Below are 14,535 nucleotides of genomic sequence, written 5' to 3'. Positions count from 1 at the left end.
TTTTGTAAATAAACCGGGTGTGAAATATGACTTTTTGATGGAACCGACTGACAAAAAAATTGAATCCCACCACTGTGTATACCTAATTTTAGCCCAGTCTATCACATCCTTTGCAATATTGAAATTTACTTATTACAACTAAACTAAAGATCCTCAGAAGACATAAACCAACTAAGTTATTTGATTGACCACTATTTTTCGAAAATACGTATGAAAACTGACAAATACCACGCAAAGCCACGAAAACAAAGGCAACAACTATAACAACAATGCGTGGAAATCGTGCGAATGAAGTGTCTGAGCGACTCATTGTTGACTTATTGGACACGTGGACCTTTGGATCGTTTTGATATTATGTTGTTGTTCTTGTTGATGTTCTTCTTCTTTGTCATGATATATTCGCTTTTCTCTTTGAATACTGGACCAATTGCTTTGAAATGTTTAGTGGTGAAAGATTGATTTTTTTGCCAGAAGGATATTACTTTTGATTATTCTTAAATTTTCTATGAATCGTATGAGATCTGATATTTCATCCAAAATTGCGCTGTATCACCTTTTAATTATGGGAACATGGTTTTCAATCCGCCAAGCGTGACGGCTGACTGTGAAAATTCTTGCGACTGGAAACTCGGAAGTTTTTTGAGGGTATTGTACCGGTAACGTCGAAGGTAAGGATTGCTTCGCTCTGGTCCACGTGTTCATATATTTGAGCGTTGCTCTCTTGGTGCTGATTGGTCATTGTTAAGAACATAAACGAAGATATCGATTATATTGTCTTATCAATTGACGAGCGATTGCAAGCGTTTCCGTAGTGTAGTGGTTATCACGTTCGCTTTACACGCGAAAGGTCCCCGGTTCGAGCCCGGGCGGAAACAAGGGTTTATTATTTCCTTACTTCATTCACAAACTTCACGTATAAGTATTTCAAAGATACAATAGCTCAAATTTTGAGTCCTCCCGTCGGAGATGTTGCTCATCGTTCTAGGCGTTGGAATACGCTCGCCATCGCACCTCTGATTACCTTGCGTGGGTTTGCAGGTTCGAATCCCAAGCAGGGATGGTTATTTGCGAGAGGTTTGGAAATTTGGGAATTATGTATCGCAGAAATCCACACCTAGGCTCGTGTAGTTTCCGTAGTGTAGTGGTTATCACGTTCGCCTAACACGCGAAAGGTCCCCGGTTCGAGCCCGGGCGGAAACAAACCCTCCATTTGACTTTGTCATAATTCTTTTGTATTGACAACCGTCACGTACAAGTATTTAGAACATACAATAGCTCGGATTTTGAGTCAGTCCTCCCCTCGAAGGTGTTGCTCATCGTTCTAGGCGTTGGAATACACTCGCCATCACACCTCTGATTGATTACCTTGCGTGGGTTTATGGGAACAAGGTTTTTAATCCGCCAAGCGTGACGGCTGTCTGTGAAAATTCTTGCGACTGGAAACTCGGAAGTTTTTGAGGGTATTATATGGACAAGAGTGAACAGTCTTATCAATTGGCGTCTAGTGGCGAGCGTTTACGTCGTGTAGTGGTTATCACGTTCGCTTTACACGCGAAAGGTCCCCGGTTCGAGCCCGGGCGGAAACAAGGGTTTATTATATCCTTACTCCCACTTTTTTTTTTGAAAGCCACAAAAACAAAGGCAACAACAACAACAACAACAACAATGCTTGGAAATCATGCGAAAGAAGTGTCTGAGCGACTCGTTGTTGTCTTATTGGACACGTGGACCGTTGAATCGTTTTGATATTATGTTGTTGTTCTTGTTGATGTACTTCTTCTTCGTTATGATATATTCGCTTTTCTCTTTGAATACTAGACCAATTGCTTTGAAATGTTTAGTGGTGGAAGATTGATTTTTTTGTCAGAAGGATATTACTTTGATTTATTCCTAAATTTTCTATGAATCGTATGAGATCTGATATTTCATCCAAAATTGCGCTGTTACACCTTTTAATTATGGGAACACGGTTTTTAATCCGCCAAGCGTGACGGCTGTCTGTGAAAATTCTTGCGACTGGAAACTAGGAAGTTTTTGAGGGTATTATATATCCAAGAGTGAACAGTCTTATCAATTGGCGTCTAGGGGCGAGCGTTTCCGTAGTGTAGTGGTTATCGCGTTCGCTTAACACGCGAAAGGTCCCCGGTTCGAGCCCGGGCGGAAACATGGGTTTATCATTTCCTTACTTCATTCACAAACATCACCTATAAGTATTTCGAAGATACAATAGTATTATGTATCGCAGAAATCCATCCCTAGGCTCGTGTAGTTTCCGTAGTGTAGTGGTTATCACGTTCGCTTTACACGCAAAAGGTCCCCGGTTCGATCCCGGGCGGAAACAAAGGTTCATCATTTCCTTACTTCATTCACAAACATCACGTATAAGTATTTCAAAGATACAATAGCTCAAATTTTGAGTCCTCCCGTCGGAGATGTTGCTCATCGTTCTAGGCGTTGGAATACGCTCGCCATCGCACCTCTGATTACCTTGCGTGGGTTTGCCGGTTCGAATCCCAAGCAGGGATGGTTATTTGCGAGAGGTTTGGAAATTTGGGAATTAAGTATCGCAGAAATCCACACCTAGGCTCGTGTAGTTTCCGTAGTGTAGTGGTTATCACGTTCGCCTAACACGCGAAAGGTCCCCGGTTCGAGACCGGGCGGAAACAAACCCTCCATTTGACTTTGAATTATTTATCGCAGAAATCCACACCTAGGCTCGTGTAGTTTCCGTAGTGTAGTGGTTATCACGTTCGCCTAACACGCGAAAGGTCCCCGGTTCGAGCCCGGGCGGAAACAAACCCTCCATTTGACTTTGTCATAATTTTTTTGTATTGACAACCGTCACGTACAAGTATTTAGAACATACAATAGCTCGGATTTTGAGTCAGTCCTCCCCTCGGAGTTGTTGCTCATCGTTCTAGGCGTTGGAATACACTCGCCATCGCACCTCTGATTACCTTGCGTGGGTTTATGGGAACAAGGTTTTCTAATCCGCCAAGCGTGACGGCTGTCTGTTAAAATTCTTGCGACTGGAAACTCGGAAGTTTTTGAGGGTATTATATAAACAAGAGTGAACAGTCTTATCAATTGGCGTCCAGTGGCGAGCGTTTACGTCGTGTAGTGGTTATCACGTTCGCTTTACACGAGAAAGGTCCCCGGTTCGAGCCCGGGCGGAAACAAGGGTTTATTATTTCCTTACTCCCACTTTTTTTTGTTTGAAAATTTGTATGAAAACTGACAAATAACACGCAAAGCCACAAAAACAAAGGCAACAACAACAACAACAATGTGTGGAAATCATGCGAAAGAAGTGTCTGAGCGACTCGTTGTTGTCTTATTGGACACGTTGACCGTTGAATCGTTTTGATATTATGTTGTTGTTCTTGTTGATGTACTTCTTCTTCGTCATGATATATTCGCTTTTCTCTTTGAATACTAGACGAATTGCTTTGAAATGTTTAGTGGTGAAAGATTGATTTTTTTTGTCAGAAAGATATTACTTTGATTTATTCCTAAATTTTCTATGAATCGTATGAGATCTGATATTTCATCCAAAATTGCGCTGTATCACCTTTTAATTATGGGAACACGGTTTTTAATCCGCCAAGCGTGACGGCTGTCTGTAAAAATTCTTGCGACTGGAAACTCGGAAGTTTTTGAGGGTATTAAATAAACAAGAGTGAACAGTCTTATCAATTGCCGTCCAGTGGTGAGCGTTTCCGTAGTGTAGTGGTTATCACGTTCGCTTTACACGCGAAAGGTCCCCGATTCGATCCCGGGCGAAAACAAAGGTTCATCATTTCCTTACTTCATTCACAAACATCACGTATAAGTATTTCGAAGATACAATAGCTCGAATTTTGAGTCCTCCCCTCGGAGGTGTTGCTCATAGTTCTAGGCGTTGGAATACGCTCGCCATCGCACATCTGATTACCTTGCGTGGGTTTATGGGAACAAGGTTTTTAATCCGCCAAGCGTGACGGCTGTCTGTGAAAATTCTTGCGACTGGAAACTCGGAAGTTTTTGAGGGTATTATATAAACAAGAGTTAACAGTCTTATCAATTGGCATCCAGCGGCGAGCGTTTCCGTAGTGTAGTGGTTATCACGTTCGCTTTACACGCGAAAGGTCCCCGGTTCGAGCCCGGGCGGAAACAAGGGTTTATTATTTCCTTACTTCATTCACAAACTTCACGTATAAGTATGTCAAAGATACAATAGCTCAAATTTTGAGTCCTCCTTCGGAGATGTTGCTCATCGTTCTAGGCGTTGGAATACGCTCGCCATCGCACCTCTGATTACCTTGCGTGGGTTTGCCGGTTCGAATCCCAAGCAGGGATGGTTATTTGCGAGAGGTTTGGAAATTTGGGAATTATGTATCGCAGAAATCCACACCTAGGCTCGTGTAGTTTCCGTAGTGTAGTGGTTATCACGTTCGCCTAACACGCGAAAGGTCCCCGGTTCGAGCCCGGGCGGAAACAAACCCTCCATTTGACTTTGTCATAATTCTTTTGTATCGACAACCGTCACGTACAAGTATTTAGAACATACAATAGCTCGGATTTTGAGTCAGTCCTCCCTTCGAAGGTGTTGCTCATCGTTCTAGGCGTTGGAATACACTCGCCATCACACCTCTGATTGTTTACCTTGCGTGGGTTTATGGGAACAAGGTTTTTAATCCGCCAAGCGTGACGGCTGTCTGTGAAAATTCTTGCGACTGGAAACTCGGAAGTTTTCGAGGGTATTATATGGACAAGAGTGAACAGTCTTATCAATTGGCGTCCAGTGGCGAGCGTTTACGTCGTGTAGTGGTTATCACGTTCGCTTTACACGCGAAAGGTCCCCGGTTCGAGCCCGGGCGGAAACAAGGGTTTATTATTTCCTTACTCCCACTTTTTTTTTTGAAAGCCACAAAAACAAAGGCAACAACAACAACAACAATGCGTGGAAATCATGCGAAAGAAGTGTCTGAGCGACTCGTTGTTGTCTTATTGGACACGTGGACCGTTGAATCGTTTTGATATTATGTTGTTGTTCTTGTTGATGTACTTCTTCTTCGTTATGATATATTCGCTTTTCTCTTTGAATACTAGACCAATTGCTTTGAAATGTTTAGTGGTGGAAGATTTATTTTTTTGTCAGAAGGATATTACTTTGATTTATTCCTAAATTTTCTATGAATCGTATGAGATCTGATATTTCATCCAAAATTGCGCTGTTACACCTTTTAATTATGGGAACACGGTTTTTAATCCGCCAAGCGTGACGGCTGTCTGTGAAAATTCTTGCGACTGGAAACTAGGAAGTTTTTGAGGGTATTATATAAACAAGAGTGAACAGTCTTATCAATTGGCGTCTAGGGGCGAGCGTTTCCGTAGTGTAGTGGTTATCGCGTTCGCTTAACACGCGAAAGGTCCCCGGTTCGAGCCCGGGCGGAAACATGGGTTTATCATTTCCTTACTTCATTCACAAACATCACCTATAAGTATTTCGAAGATACAATAGTATTATGTATCGCAGAAATCCATCCCTAGGCTCGTGTAGTTTCCGTAGTGTAGTGGTTATCACGTTCGCCTAACACGCGAAAGGTCCCCGGTTCGAGCCCGGGCGAAAACAAACCCTCCATTTGACTTCGTCATAATTCTTTTGTATCGACAACCGTCACGTACAAGTATTTAGAACATACAATAGATCGGATTTTGAGTCAGTCCTCCCCTCGGAGGTGTTGCTCAACGTTCTAGGCGTTGGAATACACTCGCCATCACACCTCTGATTACCTTGCGTGGGTTTATGGGAACAAGGTTTTTAATCCGCCAAGCGTGACGGCTGTCTGTGAAAATTCTTGCGACTGGAAACTCGGAAGTTTTTGAGGGTATTATATAAACAAGAGTGAACAGTCTTATCAATTGGCGTCCAGTGGCGAGCGTTTCCGTAGTGTAGTGGTTATCACGTTCGCTTTACACGCGAAAGGTCCCCGGTTCGAGCCCGGGCGGAAACAAGGGTTTATCATTTCCTTACTACCACTTTTTTTTTTGAAAACTTGTATGAAAACTGACAAATAACACGCAAAGCCTCAAAAACAAAGGCAACAACAACAACAACAATGCGTGGAAATCATGCGAAAGAAGTGTCTGAGGGACTCGTTGTTGTCTTATTGGACACGTGGACCGTTGAATCGTTTTGATATTATGTTGTTGTTCTTGTTGATGTCCTTCTTCTTCGTCATGATATATTCGCTTTTATCTTTGAATACTAGACCAATTCCTTTGAAATGTTTAGTGGTGAAAGATTGATTTTTTTGTCAGAAGGATATTACTTTGATTTATTCCTAAATTTTCTATGATTCGTATGAGATCTGATATTTCATCCAAAATTGCGCTGTATAACCTTTTAATTATGGGAACACGGTTTTTAATTCGCCAAGCGTGACGGCTGTCTGTGAAAATTCTTGCGACTGGAAACTCGGAAGTTTTTGAGGGTATTATATAAACAAGAGTGAACAGTCTTATCAATTGCCGTCCAGTGGTGAGCGTTTCCGTAGTGTAGTGGTTATCACGTTCGCTTTACACGCGAAAGGTCCCCGGTTCGATCCCGGGCGGAAACAAAGGTTCATCATTTCCTTACTTCATTCACAAACATCACGTATAAGTATTTCGAAGATACAATAGCTCGAATTTTGAGTCCTCCCCTCGGAGGTGTTGCTCATAGTTCTAGGCGTTGAAATATGCTCGCCATCGCACCTCTGATTACCTTGCGTGGGTTTGCAGGTTCGAATCCCAAGCAGGGATGGTTATTTGCGAGAGGTTTGGGAATTTGGGAATTATGTATCGCAGAAATCCACCCCTAGGCTCGTGGAGTTTCCGTAGTGTAGCGGTTATCACGTTCGCCTAACACGCGAAAGGTCCCCGGTTCGAGCCCGGGTGGAAACAAACCCTCCATTTGACTTTTTCATAATTCTTTTGTATCGACAACCGTCACGTACAAGTATTTAGAACATACAATAGCTCGGATTTTGAGTCAGTTCTCCCCTCGGAGGTGTTGCTCATCGTTCTAGGCGTTGGAATACACTCGCCATCGCACCTCTGATTACCTTGCGTGGGTTTACGGGAACAAGGTTTTTAATCCGCCAAGCGTGACGGCTGTCTGTGAAAATTCTTGCGACTGGAAACTCGGAAGTTTTTGAGGGTATTATATAAACAAGAGTGAACAGTCTTATCAATTGGCGTCCAGTGGCGGGCGTTTCCGTAGTGTAGTGGTTATCACGTTCGCTTTACACGCGAAAGGTCCCCGGTTCGAGCCCGGGCGGAAACAAGGGTTTATTATTTCCTTACTTCATTCACAAACATAACGTATAAGTATTTCAAAGATACAATAGCTCGAATTTTGAGTCCTCCCGTCAGAAGTGTTGCTCATCGTTCTAGGCGTTGGAATACGCTCGCCACCGCACCTCTGATTACCTTGCGTGGGTTTATGGGAACAAGGTTTTTAATCCGCCAAGCGTGACGGCTGTCTGTGAAAATTCTTGCGACTGGAAACTCGGAAGTTTTTGAGGGTATTATATAAACAAGAGTGAACAGTCTTATGAATTGGCATCCAGTGGCGGGCGTATCCGTAGTGTAGTGGTTATCACATTCGCTTTACACGCGAAAGGTCCCCGGTTCGAGCCCGGGCGGAAATAAAGGTTTATCATTTCCTTACTTCATTCACAAACATCACGTATAAGTATTTCGAAGAGACAATAGCTCGAATTTTGAGTCCCCCCCTCGGAGGTGTTGCTCATCGTTCTAGGCGTTGGAATACGCTCGCCATCGCACCTCTGATTACCTTGCGTGGGTTTGCAGGTTTGAATCCCAAGCAGGGATGGTTATTTGCGAGAGGTTTGGAAATTTGGGAATTATGTATCGCAGAAATCCACACCTAGGCTCGCGTAGTTTCCGTAGTGTAGTGGTTATCACGTTCGCCTAACACGCGAAAGGTCCCCGGTTCGAGCCCGGGCGGAAACAAACCCTACATTTGACTTTGTCATAATTCTTTTGTATCGACAACCGTCACGTACAAGTATTTAGAACATGCAATAGCTCGAATTTTGAGTCCCCCCCCCCCCCCCCGAAGGAGTTGCTCATCGTTCTAGGCGTTGGAATACACTCGCCATCGCACCTCTGATTACCTAGCGTGGGTTTATGGGAACAAGGTTTTTAATCCGCCAAGCGTGACGGCTGTCTGTGAAAATTCTTGCGACTGGAAACTTGGCAGTTTTTGAGGGTATTATATAAACAAGAGTGAACAGTCTTATCAATTGGCGTCCAGTGGCGAGCGTTTCCGTAGTGTAGTGGTTATCACGTACGCATTACACGCGAAAGGTCCCCGGTTCGAGCCCGGGCGGAAACAAGGGTTTAATATTTCCTTACTTCATTCACAAACATCACGTATAAGTATTTCGAGATACAATAGCTCGAATTTTGAGTCCTCCCCTCGGAGGTGTTTCTCATCGTTCTAGGCGTTGGAATATGCTCGTCATCGCACCTCTGATTACATTGCGTGGGTTTGAAAGTTCGAATCTCAAGCAGGGATGGTTATTTGCGAAAGTTTGGAAATTTGGGAAATATGTATCGCAGAAATCCACCCCTAGGCTCGTGGAGTTTCCGTAGTGTAGTGGTTATCACGTTCGCCTAACACGCGAAAGGTCTCCGGTTCGAGCCCGGGTGGAAACAAACCCTCCATTTGACTTTGTCATAATTCTTTTGTATCGACAACCGTCACGTACAAGTATTTAGAACATACAATAGCTCGGATTTTGAGTCAGTTCTCCCCTCGGAGGTGTTGCTCATCGTTCTAGGCGTTGAAATACACTCGCCATCGCACCTCTGATTACCTTGCGTGGGTTTACGGGAACAAGGTTTTTAATCCGCCAAGCGTGACGGCTGTCTGTGAAAATTCTTGCGACTGGAAACTCGGAAGTTTTTGAGGGTATTATATAAACAAGAGTGAACAGTCTTATGAATTGGCGTCCAGTGGCGAGCGTTCCGTAGTGTAGTGATTATCACTTTCGCTTTACACGCGAAAGGTCCCCGGTTCGAGCCCGGGCGGAAACAAAGGTTCATCATTTCCTCACTTCATTCACAAACATAACGTATAAGTATTTCGAGGATACAATAGCTCGAATTTCGAGTCCTCCCGTCGGAAGTGTTGCTCATCGTTCTAGGCGTTGGAATACGCTCGCTACCGCACCTCTGATTACCTTGCGTGGGTTTGCAGGTTCGAATCCCAAGCAGGGATGGTTATTTGCGAGAGGTTTGGCAATTTGGGAATTATGTATCGCAGAAATCCACACCTAGGCCCGTGTAGTTTCCGTAGTGTAGTGGTTATCACGTTCGCCTAACACGCGAAAGGTCCCCGGTTCGAGCCCGGGCGGAAACAAACCCTCCATTTGACTTTGTCTTAACTTAATTCTTTTGTATCGACAACCGTCACGTACAAGTATTTAGAACATACAATAGCTCGGATTTTGATTCAGTCCTTCCCTCGGAGGTGTTGGGTTTATTATTTCCTTACTTCATTCACAAACATCACGTATAAGTATTTCAAAGATACAATAGCTCGAATTTTGAGTCCTCCCGTCGGAGGTGTTGCTCATCGTTCTAGGCGTTGGAATACGCTCGCCACCGCATCTCTGATTACCTTGCGTGGGTTCGCAGGTTCGAATCCCAAGCAGGGATGGTTATTTGCGAGAGGTTTGGAAATTTGGGAATTATGTATCGCAGAAATCCACACCTAGGCCCGTGTAGTTTCCGTAGTGTAGTGGTTATCACGTTCGCCTAACACGCGAAAGGTCCCCGGTTCGAGCCCGGGCGGAAACAAACCCTCCATTTGACTTTGTCATAATTTTTTTGTATTGACAACCGTCACGTACAAGTATTTAGAACATACAATAGCTCGGATTTTGAGTCAGTCCTCCCCTCGGAGTTGTTGCTCATCGTTCTAGGCGTTGGAATACACTCGCCATCGCACCTCTGATTACCTTGCGTGGGTTTATGGGAACAAGGTTTTTAATCCGCCAAGCGTGACGGCTGTCTGTGAAAATTCTTGCGACTGGAAACTCGGAAGTTTTTGAGGGTATTATATAAACAAGAGTGAACAGTCTTATCAATTGGCGTCCAGTGGCGAGCGTTTACGTCGTGTAGTGGTTATCACGTTCGCTTTACACGCGAAAGGTCCCCGGTTCGAGCCCGGGCGGAAACAAGGGTTTATAATTTCCTTACTACCACTTTTTTTTTTGAAAACTTGTATGAAAACTGACAAATAACACGCAAAGCCACAAAAACAAAGGCAACAACAACAACAATGCGTGGAAATCATGCGAAAGAAGTGTCTGAGCGACTCGTTGTTGTCTTATTGGACACGTGGACCGTTGAATCGTTTTGATATTATGTTGTCGTTCTTGTTGATGTCCTTCTTCTTCGTCATGATATATTCGCTTCTCTCTTTGAATACTAGACCAATTGCTTTGAAATGTTTAGTGGTGAAAGATTGATTTTTTTTTCAGAAGGATATTACTTTGATTTATTCCTAAATTTTCTATGAATCGTATGAGATCTGCCTAACACGTGAAAGGTCACCGGTTTGAGCCCGGGCGGAAACAAACCCTCCATTTGACTTTGTCATAATTCTTTTGTATTGACAACCGTCACGTACAAGTATTTAAAACATACAATAGCTCGGATTTTGAGTCAGTCCTTCCCTCGGAGGTGTTGCTCATCGTTCTAGGCGTTGGAATACACTCGCCATAGCACCTCTGATTACCTTGCGTGGGTTTATGGGAACACGTTTTTTAATCCGCCAAGCGTGACGGCTGTCTGTGAAAATTCTTGCGACTGGAAACTCGGAAGTTTTTGAGGGTATTAAATAAACAAGAGTGAACAGTCTTATGAATTGGCGTCCAGTGGTGAGCGTTTCCGTAGTGTAGTGGTTATCACGTTCGCTTTACACGCGAAAGGTCCCCGGTTCGAGCCCGGGCGGAAACAAGGGTTTATAATTTCCTTACTACCACTTTTTTTTTTGAAAACTTGTATGAAAACTGACAAATAACACGCAAAGCCACAAAAACAAAGGCAACAACAACAACAATGCGTGGAAATCATGCGAAAGAAGTGTCTAAGCGACTCGTTGTTGTCTTATTGGACACGTGGACCGTTGAATCGTTTTGATATTATGTTGTCGTTCTTGTTGATGTCCTTCTTCTTCGTCATGATATATTCGCTTCTCTCTTTGAATACTAGACCAATTGCTTTGAAATGTTTAGTGGTGAAAGATTGATTTTTTTGTCAGAAGGATATTACTTTGATTTATTCCTAAATTTTCTATGAATCGTATGAGATCTGCCTAACACGTGAAAGGTCACCGGTTTGAGCCCGGGCGGAAACAAACCCTACATTTGACTTTGTCATAATTCTTGTTTATCAACAACCGTCACGTACAAGTATTTAGAACATACAATAGCTCGGATTTTGAGTCAGTCCTCCCCTCGGAGGTGTTGCTCATCGTTCTAGGCGTAGGAATACACTCGCCATCGCACCTCTGATTACCTTGCGTGGGTTTATGGGAACAAGGTTTTTAATCCGCCAAGCGTGACGGCTGTCTGTGAAAAATCTTGCGACTAGAAACTCGGAAGTTTTTGAGGGTATTATATAAACAAGAGTGAAGAGTCTTATCAATTGGCGTCCAGTGGCGAGCGTTTCCGTAGTGTAGTGGTTATCACGTTCGCTTTACACGCGAAAGGTCCCCGGTTCGAGCCCGGGCGGAAACAAGGGTTTATCATTTCCTTACTTCATTCACAAACATCACGTATAAGTATTTCAAAGATATAATAGCTCGAATTTTGAGTCCTCCCCTCGGAGGTGTTGCTCATCGTTCTAGGCGTTGGAATACGCTCGCCATCGCACCTCTGATTACCTTGCGTGGGTTTGCAGGTTCGAATCCCAAGCAGGGATGGGTATTTGCGAGAGGTTTGGAAATTTGGGAATTATGTATGGCAGAAATCCTCACCTAGGCTCGCGTAGTTTCCGTAGTGTAGTGGTTATCACGTTCGCCTAACACGCGAAAGGTCCCCGGTTCGAGCCCGGGCGGAAACAAACCCTACATTTGACTCTGTCATAATTCTTTTTTATCAACAACCGTCACGTACAAGTATTTAGAACATACAATAGCCCGGATTTTGAGTCCTCCCCTCGGAGGTGTTGCTCATCGTTCTAGGCGTTGATATATGCTCGCCATCGCACCTCTGATTGCCTTGCGTGGGTTTGCAGGTTCGAATCCCAAGCAGGAATGGTTATTTGCGAGAGGTTTGGAAATTTGGGAATTATGTTTTGCAGAAATTCACCCCCAGGCTCGTGGAGTTTCCGTAGTGTAGTGGTTATCACGTTCGCCTAACACGCGAAAGGTCCCCGGTTCGAGACCGGGCGGAAACAAACCCTACATTTGACTTTGTCATAATTTTTTTGTATCAACAACCGTCACGTACAAGTATTTAGAACATACAATAGCTCGGATTTTGAGTCAGTCCTCCCCTCGGAGGTGTTGCTCATCGTTCTAGGCGTAGGAATACACTCGCCATCGCACCTCAGATTACCTTGCGTGGGTTTATGGGAACAAGGTTTTTAATCCGCCAAGCGTGACGGCTGTCTGTGAAAAATCTTGCGACTAGAAACTCGGAAGTTTTTGAGGGTATTATATAAACAAGAGTGAACAGTCTTATCAATTGGCGTCCAGTGGCGAGCGTTTCCGTAGTGTAGTGGTTATCACGTTTGCTTTACACGCGAAAGGTCCCCGGTTCGAGCCCGGGCGGAAACAAAGGTTCATCATTTCCTTACTTCATTCACAAACATCACGTATAAGTATTTCGAAGATACAGTAGCTCGAATTTTCAGTCCTTCCCTAGGAGGTGTTGCTCATCGTTCTAGGCGTTGGAATACGCTCGCCATCGCACCTCTGATTACCTTGCGTGGGTTTGCAGGTTCGAATCCCAAGCAGGGATGGTTATTTGCGAGAGGTTTGGAAATTTGGGAATTATGTATCGCAGAAATCCACACCTAGGCTCGCGTAGTTTCCGTAGTGTAGTGGTTATCACGTATGTTCTGTCTGTGAAAATTCTTGCGACTGGAAACTCGGAAGTTTTTGAGGGTATTATATAAACAAGAGTGAACAGTCTTATCAATCGGCATCCAGTGGCGAGCGTTTCCGTAGTGTAGTGGTTATCACGTTCGCTTTACACGCGAAAGGTCCCCGGTTCGAGCCCGGGCGGAAACAAGGGTTTATTATTACCTTACTTCATTCACAAACATCACGTATAAGTATTTCAAAGATACAATAGCTCGAATTTTGAGTCCTCCCGTCGGAAGTGTTGCTCATCGTTCTAGGCGTTGGAATACGCTCGCCACCGCACCTCAGATTACCTTGCGTGGGTTTGCAGGTTCGAATCCCAAGCAGGGATGGTTATTTGCGAGAGGTTTGGAAATTTGGAATTATGTATCGCAGAAATCTACACCTAGGCTCGTGTAGTTTCCGTAGTGTAGTGGTTATCACGTTCGCCTAACATGCGAAAGGTCCCCGGTTCGAGCCCGGGCGGAAACAAACCCTCCGTTTGACTTTGTCATAATTCTTTTGTATCGACAACCTTCACGTACAAGTATTTAGAACATACAATAGCTCGGATTTTGAGTCAGTCCTCCCCTCGGAGGTGTTGCTCATCGTTCTAGGCGTTGGAATACACTCGCCATCGCACCTCTGATTACCTTGCGTGGGTTTATGGGAACAAGGTTTTTAATCCGCCAAGCGTGACGGCTGTCTGTGAAAATTCTTGCGACTGGAAACTCGGAAGTTTTTGAGGGTAATATATAAACAAGAGTGAACAGTCTTATCAATTGGCGTCCAGTGACGAGCGTTTCCGTAGTGTAGTGGTTATCACGTTCACTTTACACGCGAAAGGTCCTCGGTTCGAGCCCGGGCGGAAACAAGGGTTTATCATTTCTTTACTACCACTTTTTTTTTTTGAAAACTTGTATGAAAACTGACAAATAACACGCAAAGCCACAAATAACAAAAGCAACAACAACAACAACAACAATGCGTGGAAATCATGCGAAAGAAGTGTCTGAGCGACTCGTTGTTGTCTTATTGGACACGTGGACCGTTGAATCGTTTTGATATCATGTTGTTGTTCTTGTTGATGTCATTCTTCTTCGTCATGATATATTCGCTTTTCTCTTTGAATACTAGACCAATTGCTTTGAAATGTTTAGTGGTGAAAGATTGATTTTTTTGTCAGAAGGATATTACTTTGATTTATTCCTAAATTTTCTATGAATCGTATGAGATCTGATATTTCATCCAAAATTGCGCTGTATCACCTTTTAATTATGGGAACACGGTTTTTAATCCGCCAAGCGTGACGGCTGTCTGTGAAAATTCTTGCGACTGGAAACTCGGAAGTTTTTGAGGGTATTAAATACACAAGAGTGAACAGTCTTATCAATTGCCGTCCA

General features: G+C 43.8%; 25 non-coding genes across 25 annotated transcripts; all 25 read left to right on the top strand.

The window, feature by feature from the left end:
- Positions 1 to 802: 802 nt before the first annotated feature.
- Positions 803 to 875, top strand: Trnav-uac (transfer RNA valine (anticodon UAC)). The gene has a single exon. It is a non-coding gene; the product is annotated as a tRNA-Val (tRNA).
- A 252-nt stretch (positions 876 to 1,127) lies between these two features.
- Positions 1,128 to 1,200, top strand: Trnav-aac (transfer RNA valine (anticodon AAC)). The gene has a single exon. It is a non-coding gene; the product is annotated as a tRNA-Val (tRNA).
- Positions 1,201 to 2,093: 893 nt separating this feature from the next.
- Positions 2,094 to 2,166, top strand: Trnav-aac (transfer RNA valine (anticodon AAC)). The gene has a single exon. It is a non-coding gene; the product is annotated as a tRNA-Val (tRNA).
- A 102-nt stretch (positions 2,167 to 2,268) lies between these two features.
- On the top strand, positions 2,269 to 2,341 carry Trnav-uac (transfer RNA valine (anticodon UAC)). The gene has a single exon. It is a non-coding gene; the product is annotated as a tRNA-Val (tRNA).
- A 252-nt stretch (positions 2,342 to 2,593) lies between these two features.
- On the top strand, positions 2,594 to 2,666 carry Trnav-aac (transfer RNA valine (anticodon AAC)). Its single transcript has one exon. It is a non-coding gene; the product is annotated as a tRNA-Val (tRNA).
- A 57-nt stretch (positions 2,667 to 2,723) lies between these two features.
- Positions 2,724 to 2,796, top strand: Trnav-aac (transfer RNA valine (anticodon AAC)). The gene has a single exon. It is a non-coding gene; the product is annotated as a tRNA-Val (tRNA).
- A 1,286-nt stretch (positions 2,797 to 4,082) lies between these two features.
- On the top strand, positions 4,083 to 4,155 carry Trnav-uac (transfer RNA valine (anticodon UAC)). The gene has a single exon. It is a non-coding gene; the product is annotated as a tRNA-Val (tRNA).
- A 251-nt stretch (positions 4,156 to 4,406) lies between these two features.
- On the top strand, positions 4,407 to 4,479 carry Trnav-aac (transfer RNA valine (anticodon AAC)). Its single transcript has one exon. It is a non-coding gene; the product is annotated as a tRNA-Val (tRNA).
- An 887-nt stretch (positions 4,480 to 5,366) lies between these two features.
- Trnav-aac (transfer RNA valine (anticodon AAC)) lies at positions 5,367 to 5,439 on the top strand. Its single transcript has one exon. It is a non-coding gene; the product is annotated as a tRNA-Val (tRNA).
- Positions 5,440 to 5,541: 102 nt separating this feature from the next.
- Positions 5,542 to 5,614, top strand: Trnav-aac (transfer RNA valine (anticodon AAC)). The gene has a single exon. It is a non-coding gene; the product is annotated as a tRNA-Val (tRNA).
- A 309-nt stretch (positions 5,615 to 5,923) lies between these two features.
- On the top strand, positions 5,924 to 5,996 carry Trnav-uac (transfer RNA valine (anticodon UAC)). The gene has a single exon. It is a non-coding gene; the product is annotated as a tRNA-Val (tRNA).
- A 533-nt stretch (positions 5,997 to 6,529) lies between these two features.
- On the top strand, positions 6,530 to 6,602 carry Trnav-uac (transfer RNA valine (anticodon UAC)). Its single transcript has one exon. It is a non-coding gene; the product is annotated as a tRNA-Val (tRNA).
- Positions 6,603 to 6,854: 252 nt separating this feature from the next.
- Positions 6,855 to 6,927, top strand: Trnav-aac (transfer RNA valine (anticodon AAC)). The gene has a single exon. It is a non-coding gene; the product is annotated as a tRNA-Val (tRNA).
- A 309-nt stretch (positions 6,928 to 7,236) lies between these two features.
- Positions 7,237 to 7,309, top strand: Trnav-uac (transfer RNA valine (anticodon UAC)). The gene has a single exon. It is a non-coding gene; the product is annotated as a tRNA-Val (tRNA).
- A 619-nt stretch (positions 7,310 to 7,928) lies between these two features.
- Positions 7,929 to 8,001, top strand: Trnav-aac (transfer RNA valine (anticodon AAC)). Its single transcript has one exon. It is a non-coding gene; the product is annotated as a tRNA-Val (tRNA).
- Positions 8,002 to 9,342: 1,341 nt separating this feature from the next.
- On the top strand, positions 9,343 to 9,415 carry Trnav-aac (transfer RNA valine (anticodon AAC)). The gene has a single exon. It is a non-coding gene; the product is annotated as a tRNA-Val (tRNA).
- Positions 9,416 to 9,782: 367 nt separating this feature from the next.
- Trnav-aac (transfer RNA valine (anticodon AAC)) lies at positions 9,783 to 9,855 on the top strand. Its single transcript has one exon. It is a non-coding gene; the product is annotated as a tRNA-Val (tRNA).
- Positions 9,856 to 10,946: 1,091 nt separating this feature from the next.
- On the top strand, positions 10,947 to 11,019 carry Trnav-uac (transfer RNA valine (anticodon UAC)). The gene has a single exon. It is a non-coding gene; the product is annotated as a tRNA-Val (tRNA).
- Positions 11,020 to 11,728: 709 nt separating this feature from the next.
- On the top strand, positions 11,729 to 11,801 carry Trnav-uac (transfer RNA valine (anticodon UAC)). The gene has a single exon. It is a non-coding gene; the product is annotated as a tRNA-Val (tRNA).
- Positions 11,802 to 12,053: 252 nt separating this feature from the next.
- Positions 12,054 to 12,126, top strand: Trnav-aac (transfer RNA valine (anticodon AAC)). The gene has a single exon. It is a non-coding gene; the product is annotated as a tRNA-Val (tRNA).
- A 263-nt stretch (positions 12,127 to 12,389) lies between these two features.
- On the top strand, positions 12,390 to 12,462 carry Trnav-aac (transfer RNA valine (anticodon AAC)). Its single transcript has one exon. It is a non-coding gene; the product is annotated as a tRNA-Val (tRNA).
- A 309-nt stretch (positions 12,463 to 12,771) lies between these two features.
- Trnav-uac (transfer RNA valine (anticodon UAC)) lies at positions 12,772 to 12,844 on the top strand. Its single transcript has one exon. It is a non-coding gene; the product is annotated as a tRNA-Val (tRNA).
- A 383-nt stretch (positions 12,845 to 13,227) lies between these two features.
- Trnav-uac (transfer RNA valine (anticodon UAC)) lies at positions 13,228 to 13,300 on the top strand. Its single transcript has one exon. It is a non-coding gene; the product is annotated as a tRNA-Val (tRNA).
- A 251-nt stretch (positions 13,301 to 13,551) lies between these two features.
- On the top strand, positions 13,552 to 13,624 carry Trnav-aac (transfer RNA valine (anticodon AAC)). The gene has a single exon. It is a non-coding gene; the product is annotated as a tRNA-Val (tRNA).
- Positions 13,625 to 13,933: 309 nt separating this feature from the next.
- Positions 13,934 to 14,006, top strand: Trnav-uac (transfer RNA valine (anticodon UAC)). Its single transcript has one exon. It is a non-coding gene; the product is annotated as a tRNA-Val (tRNA).
- Positions 14,007 to 14,535: the final 529 nt, after the last annotated feature.

The sequence above is a fragment of the Styela clava genome, chromosome 4 (assembly GCF_964204865.1).
Source record: "Styela clava chromosome 4, kaStyClav1.hap1.2, whole genome shotgun sequence".
Classification (NCBI taxonomy): domain Eukaryota; kingdom Metazoa; phylum Chordata; class Ascidiacea; order Stolidobranchia; family Styelidae; genus Styela; species Styela clava.
Note: the sequence above shows the minus strand (reverse complement) of the source record. Positions and strands in the feature narration are given on the sequence as shown.